The sequence below is a fragment of the Sylvia atricapilla genome, chromosome 4 (assembly GCF_009819655.1).
Source record: "Sylvia atricapilla isolate bSylAtr1 chromosome 4, bSylAtr1.pri, whole genome shotgun sequence".
In the NCBI taxonomy this organism is placed as follows: Eukaryota; Metazoa; Chordata; class Aves; order Passeriformes; family Sylviidae; genus Sylvia; species Sylvia atricapilla.
Genome location: NC_089143.1, coordinates 6,047,316 through 6,065,505, shown reverse-complemented (window position 1 = coordinate 6,065,505; position 18,190 = coordinate 6,047,316).

The following is an 18,190-nucleotide window of genomic DNA, read 5'->3' as shown; positions in this document are numbered from 1 at the left end:
TAAGCATTTCTGAACAGCATTTTGCATGTATGTCCTAGGAGATAAGCTACAGTACAGTGTAATAGCTGACTCAAAATGGATAACCAGAGTTATGACATATTGACAATTCAAACCAAGAAAACAATGCCATGCCTTATTGTGGACTTAATATTTTTTATTTTTTCAGGACTAGCATAAGCATAAGAGTTTTGATATGTAACATTTTCATGTTACAACTGGATTGGTACATTAAAAATAGTGTACTATGGAAAATTTACTCTGACTGTACCTGTAGTAGGCTCTAAAATAGCCATTACCATGCGGAAAACAGATGTCAGTATCACTGGGAAAATGTCAACAGGCTGCTCTGGGACACTCTATGAAATATCAGAAATGATTTAAAGGAGAAAATGTTTTCTCACTGCATTCATCTGTGGATATATTCAGAGATATTTTTTTTTCTTTTCCCTGAAGGCAATAGTAGAACTGCAAGAGATCAAGACAGCACAGGACGTGCAATGAAGATCTATTAAATCATGAAAGACACAGGGAAAATAAACAGGGCATGATTATTCCCTTTTCCTTGGTACAGAGGAAACAGGCAGCAATCAATCAGGTTATCAAGCAGCAGGCTTAAAACCAACAGAAGGAAATATATTTCCAACCTCTGCTAAAGGTCCAAAGTACATCTCAATCAAAACCTGAACTGATCAGAGCTACAGAGCATTGTTCTTCTATATATTTTAAATATAGGAGCTTATATTCAAATTATAGCTTAGGATTTCCAAACCTGTAAAGGTTCTTGAAGGCACCTTTGGCCACTCTACACAATTTATTTTATCTCTTCCACTGGCTTTTGTTGCTGCCCAAATCTGAATATGAGGTATCTGGCTGTATGGACCACTGTGGAGAGCTTCTGTGCAGTAATTAATCCTGGTGTAGGCACAGCTATAAACAGTGTTCTTAGGAGTAGAACTTACCCTGGTGTGGAGAAGGAAAAAGGAGCCAAATTAATATAAGGATCCTGAAGCTGCATCTTCAGCAGAGTGCTCCTCATCACAGTGCTGGTGAAAGTATTTTGTAAGCTATTTCATAAGCTTTGTCTCTGTTTCCGTGATCATGGAGAACATGAGAAAGCTACAAATTAATCTGTGCTGGCACCAGGACATTTAGGGACCAACAACTCCGTCCTTGGCTTAATACAGAGTTCACCCAAAATAAGAACAGAGACAGCATTATGCATTTCTAATTGGTCATAAGCAACATTTTGTATGTGGAACTCAACATTCCCAAACCATTTGGTCAGACTTTTAAAAGAGATTAGGCCGAAATAAAAATCCATTGAATCCATTTGTTGTGCAGAAAAAGGCAGTAAATTATCTTAATTAACGTTGCCTCTGTGAGTTCTGTGCTGAAGTCCCTTAAATAAGCAAGCAATTTAGCTAGTTCCATAACCAGGGATGATTTCACGTAGGGATCAGAGCTGAAAGGTTCCATCCCCAAAACCTGTGTTGTCATCACCTGCTGTCACAACAGCCTTGTGCAACTGGGTGTTTGCACATTCACATGGGAGAGAAATGGCTGAGCTGCAGCTTGCACATGTGCCTGGTTCTCCAGGAAGCTTGCATCAAAATAGGGGACTTTAGGGGTGAACTCTCCAGGATTATTTGAAAAGAAAACTAAAGAGCCTCTCTAAAGGCTTTTTATTAAGTCTTTCATTTAAAATATCTTATTTGGTTATGTACTTAAAGATCTTTTAAGATGATGTTGCTTCGTCTGAAAGAGCTTGGTAATCAAAGGAAGAAGACAGAGTTTTTTCATTTAACTCCTTCTGTCAACTGCAAAGAGATTCCACGTTTGGTTGGTTTTCAAAAACAAGCTCAGTAACGAAATGCAAAAAAAACCCAACGTCCCAATTTAAAAACACCTCAGAAAAAAAGTAAGCAGTTCTTGAGTGCCAAACACTGCCATATACAATATGGGGTTGTGGTTTGCAGAGATTTACGTGGCATCTGCTAATCCCAGGAGTGCAATACGAAGGAAAAGTTGTCTGAGTGCTGCCTGGTACAGGAGGCAGCAGCCAGAGGCTGTGTTCTTAGGCATTCTCATGACTACTGCCCTGACCTCATTCTTTTGGCTTTCTTAATTCTACTAGTTTTTGCATTTGGTGGGCCAGCAGAAAGCAAATACCATTACAAACCCTTGTGAAACCAAACCTTGTACCTGAGGTGCTGAAGAACAGGACCTGGGCTCTGAAGGAGAAAGGGAGCTTGAGCTGCTTTCAGAAAAATTAGAGTGCAAGAAGGCAAAATATATTTTCCTTTTGGTTTTTTTTAGGCTTTTTGGTTTTTTTAGGTGGGCCTTCCTTTTTCCAATGTTTTATTTCTAAAAAAAAAAAAATAAATCTTCCCACCTTCCTCCTTACAGAGGAGGAAGCAAAAAATGACAATCCAATTTCCATATAGACAATGAGAAAAATGGAGTAATGCTGCTTTATTTAGAATGAGTGGAGGAGACAGCCCACACTCCAAGTACAACAGAAAGAGACACCACCACGTGCACTGCATGAGAGAGATGGTAAATACAGTGATGGTGAGGTGGAATTGGATGTAAGCCAGTGCCTCCTGCATGTGTCACTCAACCATCATCCCCTTCCCCAGTCTGAACTCCTGGCCTGGCCTGGGCCTTACTGAGGAATTTTTCCCTGAGGTCCATGGGTCCATGGTTCACCTGCTACACAAGAGCAGGAAGGATGCTTTGCTGCTTGTACCATACCAGTGCAGCTCGTTTCCTGACCTCTTGGTTGATATGAGTGTTCCCATTAACCTTAAACAAGATTTGGTTCTGCTTTCAATGCATAGTTTTGAAAATTAAAACTTCCATATCTTGGGAATTACCACATTTATATGGAAAGCAGGAGATCCTGGCTGGTGGCTAGAATTACCAGCCTATGCAGAGTTCCTTTGGAGTATGAATTTCTTGCAACAAGCACTAGAAAAATGCCACAGCTAGCAGAAGAATGACTGTGCCATTGAGACTGACAGATACTGTTTATTCCTAAAGTAGTTTTCCTGTTCTGACTCCAGGCAGGATTTTTGTCCTGTATTTTTTTCACATCCAGCAGGATGTGCTGTTCCTGCTGACAGTGGTTAAACCTATGCATAGAAAAACAGTTGCACCAAGCTAAAGAGAGGCAGCACTTCTCCAGCACTTATGGAGACTTTGCTTGTGGTTTTGGCCTGAATTACCGCTTTAAAAGGTGCATGTTTTTCTTCTTTACTAGAAAGGACAGCATAAAGTGGAAACTCAGTCTGGCTATTCTACCACAAAGCAACTGACAGGAGCTTCCTGCCTTTTTGGTTTAGCTCATGGAGTAACAACCTCTACAACCACCACCTCACCCCTTTTCACAGAGCCTCACAGTAGTTTATCAGGCATCTCAAATCATGGTTTTTTTACATGTTTTCTACTTTTCTTTTTGGAAGGCTAATTATCTGTCCTCTCCACTCCAGAACGCCATGCCTACATACCCTCCAACTGCTCAGCAGGGACCTGAGAGCCACAGCAGAGTGCAGCTCTACAGCACTCTGCTGGGACTCTCCATGCTACTGCAACTCAGCTGGGAACGTTTTTTAAAGAAAGATAGAGGAGGACCAAAAAAAGCACAAAAAACCCAAAAACAAAACCAAAAACAAAAAACCAAAAAAACAAATAAAAAAACCCCACAAAAAACCCCAAAACAAAACAAAACAAAACAACCCAACAAAAAAACCCCAAAAACCCCAAAAAAACCAAAAACCAAAAAAAAACCCAAACAAACAAAAAAAACCCCAAAAGACTCTAGAAGCCAGTAAAATTATCAGGCCCTCAAAAAATTGTCCCATAAAGAGGAACACTTCTTTACTGTGTGGGGAGCTGCATGGGAAAGTTAGGGGGAGATTTCTGAAGGAAGGAGGAGCCTGATGGTACCAGTAAATGCCAGGCTGGGTATTTAGAAGCTTGTTGTTTCTGTCCTCAGCTTTTGGTGTCTTCACCTAACCCTGGAATGTGGCTGTCTATCAGCTTGAGGAACAGCAAAGCAGGAGTCAAAATCCAGCTCCAGTCCTAACAAGATGACAAATGTGGCAGTTATCAGCCTGAGAGGCAGGTCCTTCTGTAATTTTTGTTAATAATTCATGGCTTGTTGGTATAAATCAATAAATCAATCAGTCAGTAGCCTTTCCTAGCAGTGGTGGTTAGAGTGGGCTGCCCTGACTTTGGGACCCTGTGAGCAGTGATGCTGCTGCTGCACCAGGGTCTGGGTATCACCACTGCTGCAATTGTCACTACTCAGTTCTCATCATGCCTGCCTGGTGGCAGCAGCTCTGCCAGGGTGCCCAGGAGCCAGGCAGGGCCAGTGCCTGTGGATTTGCCAGGGCCAGGAACCTGCCTGTGGGCTCCTGGGAGGTTACACGGAGGAGAGAGCTGTATTTGGTTCCACATACCGGCTTAAACTAAGATTCAGTTACCTGTGTGTTCTCCCAGCAGGTGTTTAAGTCAGTTTACAGCTATCCCAGCCATGTGGGCAAATCCCAAACAGAGACCCTCCAGCACTGGAGCTGCAGCACTGGTGTTGTCCTGCCACTTGCAGACTCCTGCAGCTGAAGCTGCAGTTTTGCAATTTGCCATGCACATGATTTCTTCCATGAGTTAGGCAAGGCTGAATCAATACAATTTTTTTTTTCTTTTATATTTCAAGGATTATTTACATAACCAAAAGAAAATAAATTTCATAAGGAGGAATCTTATTGCAAAGGGTGAAATCTTTAGCTTGTTCAGAGCAGTAAATTCCATGGAACTAAGCCAATAAAGGCCAGCTGAGTTTCTGTCCTTTATGTTTAATGATGGAGGTAGAGACCTGGTCGAGAGCTTTATGATACAAAAATACTTTATAATGCAAAACAGACCAACTCCATACAAATGTTCCCAATATTGAACTTATTTTCATGGCAGACATTAAGGAGAGAGCAGCCCAATATTGGGACTTGAGAAAACTTTACAAGAATTAGACCTAGGAAAAAAAATCAGAAAACAACTATTAATGTCCAGAGCAATTTTCAAAACCTCTTTTGCAGTTTTGTCTTCCCTCCTTTTTACAAATGTGGGAACAGTTAACCACTCAGGAAGAACACTTTGTAAATCTGGAAACCTAAAGAATTCCCCTTGTAGACTCAGCCCACACTAAAACCAAGAGTTTAGATGTTTTTTATCTAGTGAAGAAGAAACATAATATTTTGTGTGACAAAATACAAAACAGGCTTTCCACCCCACATTTCGGTCAGCTGAGACTTTAAATAGCTCTTAAAAAGTGTCATGTAACAACCAGGCTAGCAGCACTGCAGTGCAAAAGGGAAGTCTTTCTGACTTTTTACACAGCACATCAAGAAAAGAAACCCAGCCCACTAGAGATCAGATCTTACATCCCCTCTGTGGGAGGAAAGAAGTTTGTTGCTGCTACAAGAAGTCTGCATAGTAGTGATCTTGTCAGATGGAGTAAGACTAATCAGAAATGTCCTCTCCTTTCCAGTCAGCAAGGCTCCCCATCCAGCCAGGGAGACTTTCATGGCTCACAGGGAGAGTGAGCCCTGCTGCCTGCTGCCCTGATGGGAAAGAATGTCTATGAACTTGGAGTCAGCCTGGCCAGAAACTTGTGACTCAGCTCCATTTCTCAACTCTCTTAGCTTGGATAATCCCCTCTCTCCTTCTCCATCTCCCTGTGGTACCCACCTCCAGACTTCTGACACTGGGCCCTTCTGCTCAGACTCTTTTGTGCATGTTTCAAAACCCATCTCCTTTTTGATGGAGTAACACACTCACCATCCTATCTTCAGGGGATAAAGCCAGCCTGGGTTCAAAGAGCCCTGCTCTGCCCAGAAACAGCTGGGCTTTGCTGCAGTAAATGCAGTAAGAACACAGATTCTGTGCAGTCTCCAAGCGTTTTTAAAGGTATCAAGAAAATCATAAGAGATCAGCATCTCCTTCCCAGAAAAAAGGCATCTGGTAGCACAGACAGCATCTTAGACTTTTATCCAGATATGCCTGAGGATAAAGAGGCAACAAGGTGCCTGTCATGCTCTGCACACTATCTGTAGTGTTCTCTGTGCCTGAGAAGCTCTTCAGACTCTTCAGAAACAAAAATCTCTGCAAGGTTTGAGAAGCAGTGTGTGTTTCTCAAACCAACAGACGTTTTACCTAGTATAGAGTTTGCCTAGTGCAGTGTTAATAAGGGTGGTGGTTTTGTTAATATTACTTAAGTTGACCGTGTTGGAATGTGTTGGGCTGATAAAGGGCAGAGGAACAAAAAGAAGTTTTAAAATTACCAAAACAAACAAACAAACAATAAAAAGCATTTCTCTCTGGACTGCACAATTTTTTTTCCGCCTAAGCACAGCATGGAATAATTTTCTGTTCACATGTCTGAGGATTCTTAACAACAAGAAGAATGTTGCATGGATGAAAAGGTCTTTTTGACCAGTTAAATCCATGAGTAACATAATCACAAATGCTGGCAATTTCATGCTGTCCTGTGTCCACACATAAATTAGTTTGCTCTTACCTGTACATCTGTTGCACGTTGGGAAGCTCAAAAAAAACACAGTCTGGATGTAAGTCAAACATCTTTACAAACCTAAGCACTCTATTCCTATTAAAATTCAAAAGTAGTGATGCATTAAAAACTTTGTTGTGAAAATTTAGCTTCAGGGAAGCTGACCTCTTTTATTGCCACAAGGAAGATTTCTCACTAACAGCTCACTTGAATGTTATTATTACAATTGAAAATCTTCCCATATTCCCATGAGCTGAGTGCATGTTATCCCAGAGACACAGATTGCAGCACAGACTTGACAAATCCAGACAACATTAAAAGTAAGCGGATGACGATTTTTCTTCTGGGAGAAATCCAGCAAGTTCTAGACTTGTTTACTAGCCCCAGACCAGAACAGCTCATCAAACTGCAGTACTTAAAACTAGAGCTGAAGCTCTAACATTTAAAAGTGTGTTTTGGAAACAGTCTGTGTACACTGAAAACGTTGGACTGGATTCAAAAGTAACGTTTGAAACTGCCATCTCCTAATTAAAACAATATACTCCTAGATGCTCTCTTCAATTGATGCCCTAAGCACATCTTGTTGATTGAATTTGTTTAGCGAATGTAGATAGAAAAATTTCCTCACAATTAATTTTCACTTATTTGAATGTCTAAACAATTTCACAGTCTCTTGTTTCCTCCTGATTAAACTGACTTACAAATGCTGAAGATTGGCATACTGTTTATGTCAATGTCTTCCAGATTTTTGGCTGCATGATTCTATGAATTCTGTTCTGATACTGAATGGAAATTTCAGTGTTTGAATCATTTTAATTTGGTGAAATGTTTAATAAAAGCTTGTGGGGAGAAAAAGAAATATCCACACCTTATTTAAAGGTGTTGAAGATTTTTATAATGACTTTCCTTCAAAAACCAGAATCTCAGTTTCCTATAGAAAACGCAGAGTTTCAAAACTTATAAAGGAAATTCATAAAGAGTATCCAATGGCTTTCGCTGAACCTAAACTTGTTAAGAATATTCTCTGGGTAAGGTAAATATAATTGAAAATAAAATTAAATGCAAAGTTACATGCTCATAAATTCTATATACAATGGTTCTAAAGACACTGATAACCATCTGGCACCATGTATGTAGGACCTCAGGCAAGCCACCACTTTTTTTCACTGTTGCAGACTAATTGAAGGTCAGTGTATTATGGAAAGTGAACAGATTTATTCTAAAAGGTTATTACATTGTTCTCAGTGCTGTCTTATAAGCTGTTCATCAGTGACGTAATTTTTATCTCTCATGTATGATACAACCTTGTTTGTTCACTTCTTTTCTATTTCAGGTTGTTTATGAACACTGCTGAAAAGAAGTACCACGGCATTTTACTTCATTAGATGTAAAGAAAAAAAAAAAACAAAACAATTACCAGTTCAGACTAATTTGACTGTGGCTGAATAGAGTGATCTGGAAAACTCCACATGTTATTCCAGAGACTCTGTCCAGAGCCAAGCATGGCCATGTTTTCAGAAACAGCCTCTGTCTGCAGAACTGGGTAGATACCACGTTAGAAATCATCAGGTGCATTGTCTAGCTGGGGTTCATGACAGATAATCAACATTCACCTTTCAAAGCTACAGCAAGAAAGGCTGGAAGGTTTTGAAGAAAGGAGAAAGTGAGGCTGTGAATAAGACATTGTTAAAATCAGTAACAGTTCTCTACATACAGTCTGGTATGCATAAGTTAGGTTTTGATAAATCTGGTAAATGGGAAAGACGAGAAGATGCAGAGGACTTGAGAGCAGAAGAGAATGTACTGAAAAGCTTAACAACTGAAAACCAATTAATTTTATAAAATAAAAAAAGAAAATGCTCTATGAACAGCAAAATCCCCGATGCATGAATTCATATCAATTTTTGGTGTAAAAGTGTTTGATGTAAACAAAACCTGAGGAAAACTTTCCCCAGTTTGGTGTCTCTTCTGACTCCACAAACGTGTGCTGCAGATGGCCTGTAAATACCTTCCCACTAACTGCTGGCCATGTGCTGCCAAATTGTGTGTGGCAGCTGAGGTCTCCCTTCTCTGAATGTCTCTCCTCTAACCAGGCCAATTTTTCATCAAGTCTGCAAGAAGTCTCATCTTTGATATTTCTAGACTCTTTCAAACCTGTATGAAATCAGCAAAGTATTCCAAATGTGTCAGACAAGAGAAGGTAGTGGACAAAAGAAGATTACAAATCTTATCACTGCAGGATCCAGACACAAAACAAGGCTGATTGATGACCATGGACATGTGTATGCCTTCACTCAAAAAAGGTACTAAGTCTGCTCTTAAATCTGAAAAAAGCACAACACTTTTTTAACCAGAAAAACTTTGCCAAATTCAAGGCAAAAAGGTTGACTTGACAAGCGAAGGCAATAATTTGCCATGTGAACAAATCACTGAAGAGGTGATTCTACGTCTCTCTCACATTCAACAATAGATGCTGATTTGAAAAAAACATATTTTACCCAAAGTGGATGAAATACGTGGTATAATAAAGGCAGAGCAGACAGTGGACTCTAAGGTCTTAAGACCATTCTGCATTACTTATGGATGCTGTGGTGCAATATGTTGGTGTTAGCAAGAAATCTGTGAGTAGTCCCAAAATCTGAGTTGAAGGGGCCTGCTGTGAACTTGGGCCTTCAAACAGCAGAGACTGCAAAGTCTCCAAACAATTTTCCTTGCAGCAGCAGCAGCCCAAGCACCCAAGAGCCCTGCTTGAGCTCTTTATCTAAAAATCCCTATAATCCACCAATTTACACGAGTAAGCACAGCTCACAGCATGCCACTGGAAGTGACTGCAATTCCTATCCATAACTGCTCCCTTCCTCTTTTTGTCCAGGAGTGCTGCAGCATTTCACAGCTGCTCAGCACAGTGGTGAGGCAGGTTAGAGCTGCAAGGACTGAACACAGCAAAGCTCTGTGTGTGGCAGCCTGTGCCAGCCTGGTGCAGGGCTCACCCTGTGTCCTCAAACAAGTGCTGCTTTAGCAGCACTGGGAGAGTGAGCTCTTAGTCCTATGGGAATGATCTGGCTATTTCAGACAGCACTTGCCCCTTTTTAAGCAGCTGTGAGTCTGCAAAGTGTTCAAGAAGACCTCATTCTGTACTGTCTTTAGACAAGGTGCCCTGATTCCCATTGCCCACGCTGCCTGGGAACACTCCTGCAATTCCAACTCAGATAAATTCCAACCTCCAAGCCTCCATCTTCTCCGCCACATTCTTTCTCAGGGATCCAACAAACGCCTGACCTTACTTGGCTCGGGAGCATTTACTGCAGCAGACACAAACAGAGCTGTCTGTAAAGTGGAACACTTCCTCTGGGATTGAGTCCTCTCTCCATGCTGAGTGCCATCTCTGCTCACTTGGGCAGGCTGAGAGCAAGGAGTGTCCCACCACAACCATCTACAGAGCAAGGCTGGTGGAACCTCTGCTCTGTAGTGGCAGGGTTGCAGCAAAATGCATCTGGCAGAAGGAAATAACTTGCAAAAAAAAAAAACTAGGGTGAGAAGAGTTAAGTGTTGGCAACCTCAACAAGCTGGATTTCCAAAATGAACTGGAAGGATTTGGCAGAACTCAAATTACATTTTTAAACAGTTAGTGTAAGTGTAAATGTTATTTTATCCACCCCCTTGAGCTGGATCATCCTGGCCGGCCACCAGACAACCACACCCATGCTGTTACTTTTACAGCTGCAGGGATGGGGGTCAAGATTGTCTATATTCTGTGTAATTCAAAACCTATTATTAAAGTAATTCATTTGCAAATAAATCATCCTTGTTATGACGCCCCAAGTAAAAGGAATAAAATAAGAGCTTGAGCTCATTTGCTGAGTGCAAATCCTCCTCCCTTCCCTGAACACATTTAAATCATTAACTAGAATTTGGTCACCAAGGGAGCTCCTTATTTCATCCAAATCTGGGGAAGTTGACACGGGAATCATTAAAGAAAAAGAAGTAACACCAAATATGCCCCAAAATTAATCATAAGGTTTATCAGGTAATGGCTTATCACAGAAAAATAGAAAAGATATTGCAGCACTCAAAGGTCTAACACTGAGCCAGAACATCACTGAGAACATGATTTTTAATTAATCTCAGCATTACTTTTATCAGATCATGAGAATACAAGCCTGGTCCCAGGTGAGTTAGTATAAATCCCCACTAACTTTGATGTAGGCAGGATCTCACCTACTGTGGAAGGTTTGAAAACTGTCACATGATTCCTGAGAGGAAACAATTAGCTTCCTGTCATTAGCCCTTTACATGATCCAGCTCTAGACACTTAGAGGTCCAGTTCTGCATTTGTTCAGCACCTCACACCAGCCTGCTCAAAAGTTGCGTTTTTCTGGTGGTGCTTTTTGAGTTTTTTTAAATTTTATCCTTTTATCGTCTTATAGGGCCAGGTTTGAAAGCTTTTTCCATATTTATAGGAATGTCACCAAATCTTTTGAATGCTCAGCCAAAAGTATAACACATTCTCTTTTAGTCTTAAGTTAAAAATTTTAGGGTTTTTTTTTTTTTTTTTTTCACTTCTGCAAGTCTGCCCCTGGTTATTCTCCCAGTACTTTCTTCTATGATTCTGTGAGACACTGGATATGCATGAGAACCACAAACAAATTTAATGTTAATCAAACCTGGCATTCAAGATTCATGATATCTTTAAACAAAACAAATAAGGGAATAAGTAGTTATTAAGCATAATGTTATTTTGTGCCTGCTAAAATATCCACAAGTATACATAAAGAGTAGTCAGCTTTCATGTGATGAATTAAAGCCACAGGATGAGCTTTAAAGTGATACCACATCCATAAAAATATTATGCTGAAACTGAAACAGGCAGAGCCAGACTTTTGTCTTACGTTATGGTATAGAGAATTCTAAAAAGAAATTACTCCCCGCTTTTAAATAACCATTCTTCATGTAGTGTACCTTCTCTGACCCCATATTTTAGGGCCTCTGATGATCTAGCCACCCACTTGCTGCTGTGACTATAGATCAGACCTTGACCAGTATCTAAGCTGAAATAATCTGTATGTTGTATTTTTATTTCCACAACTATTATGTATTTACATTTAGACACACTTTTGTATTAACTACTAGAAAAAAAAAATTGAATTAGGTCAGTTTATATTCTTTACTGTCTACAAAAGCATAAAGTTCATTATGGATGTTTCTAAAGATGCTGTGCTTCTTCTTAATATGTAGTCATATGGCCTATAAATTTGAATTGATTTTTTCTACAGGAAGAATATATTTTCAGGGTTTTTTTCCATTCCTTTCAACTAACATTTTAACACCAAAAAAAAATTATATTTTTATATATTAAAATGGGCAATATCTGGAAGCAATTCTGTTTTCTGAATCCCAGACTAAAAAGCATCTAGTACAGGCAGCAAATATATTTTTGAATGCCACGTATTAAGCCCCACCACTATTTTCCTGCCTGTGATCTACATGACTTAGACCTCGAGTACCTCACACACAGATCTTGCAAAGTGCCTTTCTGAAAGTTTCTGTGAGTTTCTGCTCAGAAATCTTTTATCAGCTTACAGGAGAGATACAATAAGCCATCTGTCGTGCACAGTCTGTGCTGATACAACCAAAGGGAGAACTGAATGGAAAAAAAATCTGTACACGCAGAGCGGGCTGTCAGTAACTTACTGTTTTCTTCCACTTTCCCTTCTCCTTCCCTCTGTGAGACCTACCTGAGACATCTACAGAGCACAACTGTGGTGACAACCTGCGAGGAGACCATTCCCACCACCAGCTGTCCTGCCACCGTTTCTTTTGCGGCACTGTCCATCCTTCATCTGGAAATTTCCTCATCCTTCATCCACACGTGTCTAGCTGTTGGAGGCTTGGGAGCCCAGCAGTGATGCTCCATGGTGTTGCCAGGGAATAGCCTCATTTTTATGAGCCTCAGGCTAAAATAATCCAGTAGTACCTGCAGAGTTGGTACTCACTGCTCCTCCCCCATTTTTAGATCTTCAAACGTGTAAAGAAAAAAATCACAGTTTTTGCACTTCAGAGAGTGACGTGCCAGGCAAAGGACACACATGAGATTTTGTTGGGGGGGAAAAGTATCAATGGTCTCTTATTCACTCATCTTCCAAAAAACAGCAGCACCCAAACAAAGGCACAACTGTTCCCTCAGGATAAATGGAGCATTGATAGTGCTCCTAAAAACAAGCCAGTGCACTCTTGACATTCCTGTCTTGTTGAATCTTCACCAAACCCCTACAACTGCTCGATTTCAATTTGTCATGATCACCAACAAATGAAATTGCCATAAGAGCAAATTAAATGCGTGCTTGGGAAATGCATGTCTCCATGCACGAGCAAAAGCACCTAAATGGCACACTGGAAAAACAACGGGGCCAATATAAAGTAGAAATCCCAAGAAAATTATCTATTTTATTACTTTTTCAATCATATTACTTTTTTGGTCTTAACAAAAGTCCATGGCACTGTGTCCAACTTTTAAGTTACTGATGCACACACAAAGGCAGCAGTGTCACATGGGAGCAAGGATCAGGCAGGACAAACCCTGCCCAGGCAAAGTTAGAAACAAAAGTGAAGAAATATTTTTACAATATTTGCCATTATATACCTCCCTGTAATTTTGAGAGGGGTATAAATATGAGGCCAAGGGGAGACACATGTGACTGATTGTCTGGGTGGTTACAGTTCCACTAAAAGGAATTGTAGTTATTTTTCGAAGTTTTCAGTAATCCAAAAGAATTCATTTCAGTTAGGAAGATAAAATATTTCTGTTCAAATCTGTAAAAGCATCTTGAACCAAAGTAATCTTTAGTTATAAATATTATATAAATGCTTATTTATATTTTATTATATTTTAAGGTGATACAGAGGCTCCTAAAACTATGACCTCTGTTCCCCCAATAGAAATAATTTGCTGTGATAAATCCTTTTTTTTTCCAAAGCATTTTAAATTTCTGCCTAGGTTCATTAAGGAATTCTGAACTAAAACATATCACTCAATCCTTATTCACACAATCTTGTTTAGACTGAGATTTGTTAATCTAAGGGAAGAGCCCTGTTATAGTCTTGTTGTGTTGTTGGCCAACATTGTACGGAAAAATGCATGTTTTTTTCCAAAAAATAACTGTAACAAGCACTCAGGGAAAGCACTATCACTACATGAAATATGAAGGGTGAAAAAAAGAGAAATAGTTTATTCCTAATGCACCAGAATGCTGCAAACTGAGATGTATAGGGATGTTTTCCAAGTACTCAGAGCAAGAACACTGCCAAGTTTATCCCATGGAGCTGAAACACCCCAGCATGATAAATATGACAGTAATTTTGTTGTCTTTATTGAAAAGACTGCCTGTTAGCTTATAGAAAAAATTGTATCAGGCAGGATCCATGAAGATGTTCATCCTGCCTGCAGTTCTTAAAGCAAAAAATGAATTGTTTTTTTTCTTTATGCTAACCTATGAGTTGTATCTTTGCAATTTTAGCTTTCAGGGCCCGGAACAATTTTTTGTACAGTAATGTTGAAGCTGCTCTGCATAAAAAATGTGAACAGAAGGGAAGGATGCGTCTCTCTGAACAGATATAGTCCCAAAGAAGAGTCTAAGGAACAACAGAGAAATAAAACATTTTGAAAGAAAAAAAATAATTTCTAAAATACGGAATTTGAGTCGATATTTAAAAACACAGCAGCAAACTTCAACAAAGGGGAAATATTGCAATTGATTTCAGACTCTGAAAGCTGAAAATGGCATTCCACATGGACATAGATCATGGTCACAAGACAGACAGCGGTGACTCCTAAAGAGATGCAGAATATTAAACATCAAGGTTTATTAGTAGTAAATAATGTTTAGCGATTTGTCTTTTTTTTTTTTTAATAAACTCCAGAATATGTCTCCAAATGGCTCTTTTTATTTCATTTGTGCATCACCTTGTAATACCTATAATAGTTTGTACTTATTTCAGTGAATTAAAAAAGAAAAAAAGGACAGATGTTTCTTATTTTCCTCTATGTGCATGACAACACAGAAATGTTTTGTGGAATCTGGCACTGACTCATTCTTGAAGTAGATTTACCACATGTCCCAGTCACAAAACAGCAACACATAGTATAATGTTTCTGGAAAGAATCTTGTTGCAATAAAGTGGATCACAGAAAGTTTGCAATCTCTGAGTTCTACCTAGAATATAAACCACCAAAATTTCCCATGATTAAGTATTTGAAATTGGAACCAATTCACAAGCCAGGGTGGAGGCAAAGAGGAGAGGGGGGAAGTTAGCTGTACTTTACAGGAAAATGCATTCCTGTTCAAAAATCACTACAAACTGCTGACCACAAGTTTTTACAATCATGCAGAACATCTTTTGCAATCTGTGAAATGTATCCAGTGAACATTCTGTTTGGAGAAAATGTTAATAAATTCATAAATCAAAAGGACTAGCACAAGTATGCAATCTGATATGCCTCACTACACAGGTGAGAAGGCCTCCCTGAATTAATACCATTTTGAACGAAACAAATCCATTTTAGTTTATAATCAACTCATAGCTTCAAAAACTCTCAGTGATGAGGAATGTACTATAAAACTCAGTAGCTCACCTGGTTAATGGCTTGCTATATGCCGCAGGGTGTGTGTCAAGGCTTGAGGGTTTTATTTTCCAGGGAAGTGCTTATAATCTTTAGATTCCCTTTATCCCCTTTTCAAAAGCTGGACAGCTTGCTCAGAGTCTTTCAAGACACACACACAAACTTTCAGTCTCAGACTAAAGTTTTTCTTGCACCAGTGGCATCCTTGCCCTGGAAAGAAATTCCCTGAACCCACACTCAAAAAGCTCCATTTGTGCTTCTGGCCACACTGCCACTTTGGGAACGTATGAATAAATAAATAAAACAGTATGAGTAAGTAAATAAACCAGAAATATCCCTTGTCTCTTTTCCAGTTGTTGTTCATAAGGTCCAGCATGTTTCCTGCACATTCACAAACCACTTTTCCCAAGAGACGAGGAGCTGAGGAGCACACCAGCCTGTCCAGGGCACCCTGTGTGCTGCCAGAGCAACATCTGCTCCCGCCTTGCTTGACCAAATGACCCATCAAGGTACCCTAAGTCACCCTAAGCCTTGGCAAGTTATTTTATCTTGCTTTAAAGATAAAAACCTTGGGGATCCACAGCAGGGACAAGGACAGTGAAGTGACTTGTGCAGACAAGTTCGGGAAACTGAGGGAAAATTTCCACCCGTCCCTCAGTCCAATTAAGTGACCAAGTCAAGGCAGTGTGAAGTGTTCAGGATGCCACTGTCTGGAGGGGTGGCTGGCTAACAGCTGGTACTCACTAGCAGGATGCTGCCCCACCTGTCAGGCTTCAAGGAGATGCTTCTGGTTCTTCCTTCAAGGGAAAAATCTAGCAATTCAGGAGTGGGGCATTACCTCCTGTGGCTGCTCCAAGCACATCTCTGCTCAAGAAGGAGGCTTCACCAAGTTTCACAGGCTCTGGTGAAGTTCCACGTGCTGTGTCATTAAATGCAAACTTTCTTCTGAATTTGATTTTGCCCTCAACCCAGCAAAAAGACTTTCAGGGAACTCATGTTGGGAAATAGAAAAGAAGTTATCAAACAATTAAAAAAAAAAAACCAACCAAAAAAACAAAAACAGGAAGAGGAACAGAATAGTGACAGAGGAAGAGGAAGACAGTATTTTTACATGGTTTCTAGATGAAGGATCTAGCACAGGGGAGCTTCCAGGCATGTTTAATTTTCCCTTTTTTTTTACACATCTTCCCTTTTGTCTTTCCTATGTAGAGTGACAGCTTCTTGGTAATTTGTAATTATATATATATCTATACATTCTGTAATTATACATATTTTTGCAATTCGTTTTATGAAAAGCTATTTTGCATCTTACAGCCAAACTCCTCCAAGATACAAATTAATAGAAGCACTTTAGACACACTTCAAATCCCTCAGGCTTTCAGCTACAGAAACAAAGGAAACCCACAGTATCAACAACCACAATAAATCTACAACAGGATGTAGGATGACATTTCCTAAAAGTCAACAGTCATCCTCAGCACCAGTGCAACACTCTGTCCACTCCTCATCCATGGCAGGCTCCAGAGGGGATGGTGAGAGCAAATGCATGTCGTGGGGTTGTTCATTATCAGACATCTGGAATGTTAATGTGAACACCTTGCATTTATTCATGCTTTGCCTCTGAAGATTTTGCCGACATTACTAATAACGCTACTACTCACAGAGCTTTTGTAAGGATTAATTTGTTGTGGCCATTAGAGGCCACTGCTCTTTACCACAGTCATGTAATAACATGCTTGCTGTACTGACCAAAACAAACAAACAAAAAAACAAAATAAGGAAAAAGAAGCCAGTTCAGTCCATTAACATTTGCTTACGGGAATCCAGTGAACTCTATGTGTTCTGGTGACGATATATAACCACATACTACAAAGTGTTAAAAACTGCCTCAGCTCTAATCTTCATATCCCACCATCACAACATCTACCATTTCTTCCCTTTCAGTGCAAGCTGATGTACCAAGCAGTACTGCTTCTGGCAGCCCTATGAACACTTCTTTCCCCTGAGTACGGTTCACCCCATCATCTGAGCCTCTTCCAAAGGTCTATGCAAAGACAGCAGCTTGCCTGTCACTTTGTTTTCTAATTATAACAGAGAATCCAAGCTTTGGCCTGACAAGTCCATAAGGAAAGGCTAGCTTTTTTCAAATCTTCATGAGTTGCTTGGTTTGCAGCACTGGTGCATGAAGAAACTGGCTGGGATTGGTCGCTAAATTAAAGCCCTTTATCCTTCTCTCCATTACTGTCTCATCAACATGCCTCACTATGCCTCACATATTCCTCCTCCTCACCCCTTTTTTGAAATAAAGACCATTTCTCCTACTTCAGTGGTGAAAATTGATGGCTTTTACCTGAGAGTTAGTCCTTCACTTCAGTGCTTGGCAGCAGTCCCTCTTCTTTTCCAGTCTCTTTATATTTTCCCAGCCCTTCCCCAATGCCCTCAGCCTCTTCCCCAGCTTCTGAAAAATACATGGCATAGAGAGACCCACAGGCCAGCATCATCCCTGGCTCCTCTGGAAAGGAAGCAAAGCTCCTTCTTCAGGCAGTTCCTAAATTTAGCTGGGATGAATCTGGGATTAGACCATCAAAGAAGAGAATAAACCCAAGGCGTCTCGAGTATTAGGCTGGAGTCTTAACACCATCCCCTACATCGTGCTGGGGATTGCTGCTACTCAGCAGCCCAAGTGTGCAGCATTAAAAGGACACTGATAAAGACCAGCACTGGAATCAAAGCAAGTAGAGATCAGACCTTTAAGAAGGACAGTATTTACCATACATCATCACTTCCACTCTACTTTTTAGTTTTATATATATATATATATATATATTTTTTTTATTTATTTATTTATTTTTTTTTTTTTTTTAGGGAGAGCAATATTTGTATCAAGCCTGATGTTCTCAGTACAGTGCTGGAGCAATATCTAGCTTCCCATGTGCACATGCAGTGGAGTGCCACCCCCTTCCCCGGATGGTTCTCCTGGCACCTTTACAAGGTAACTTCATGCACCA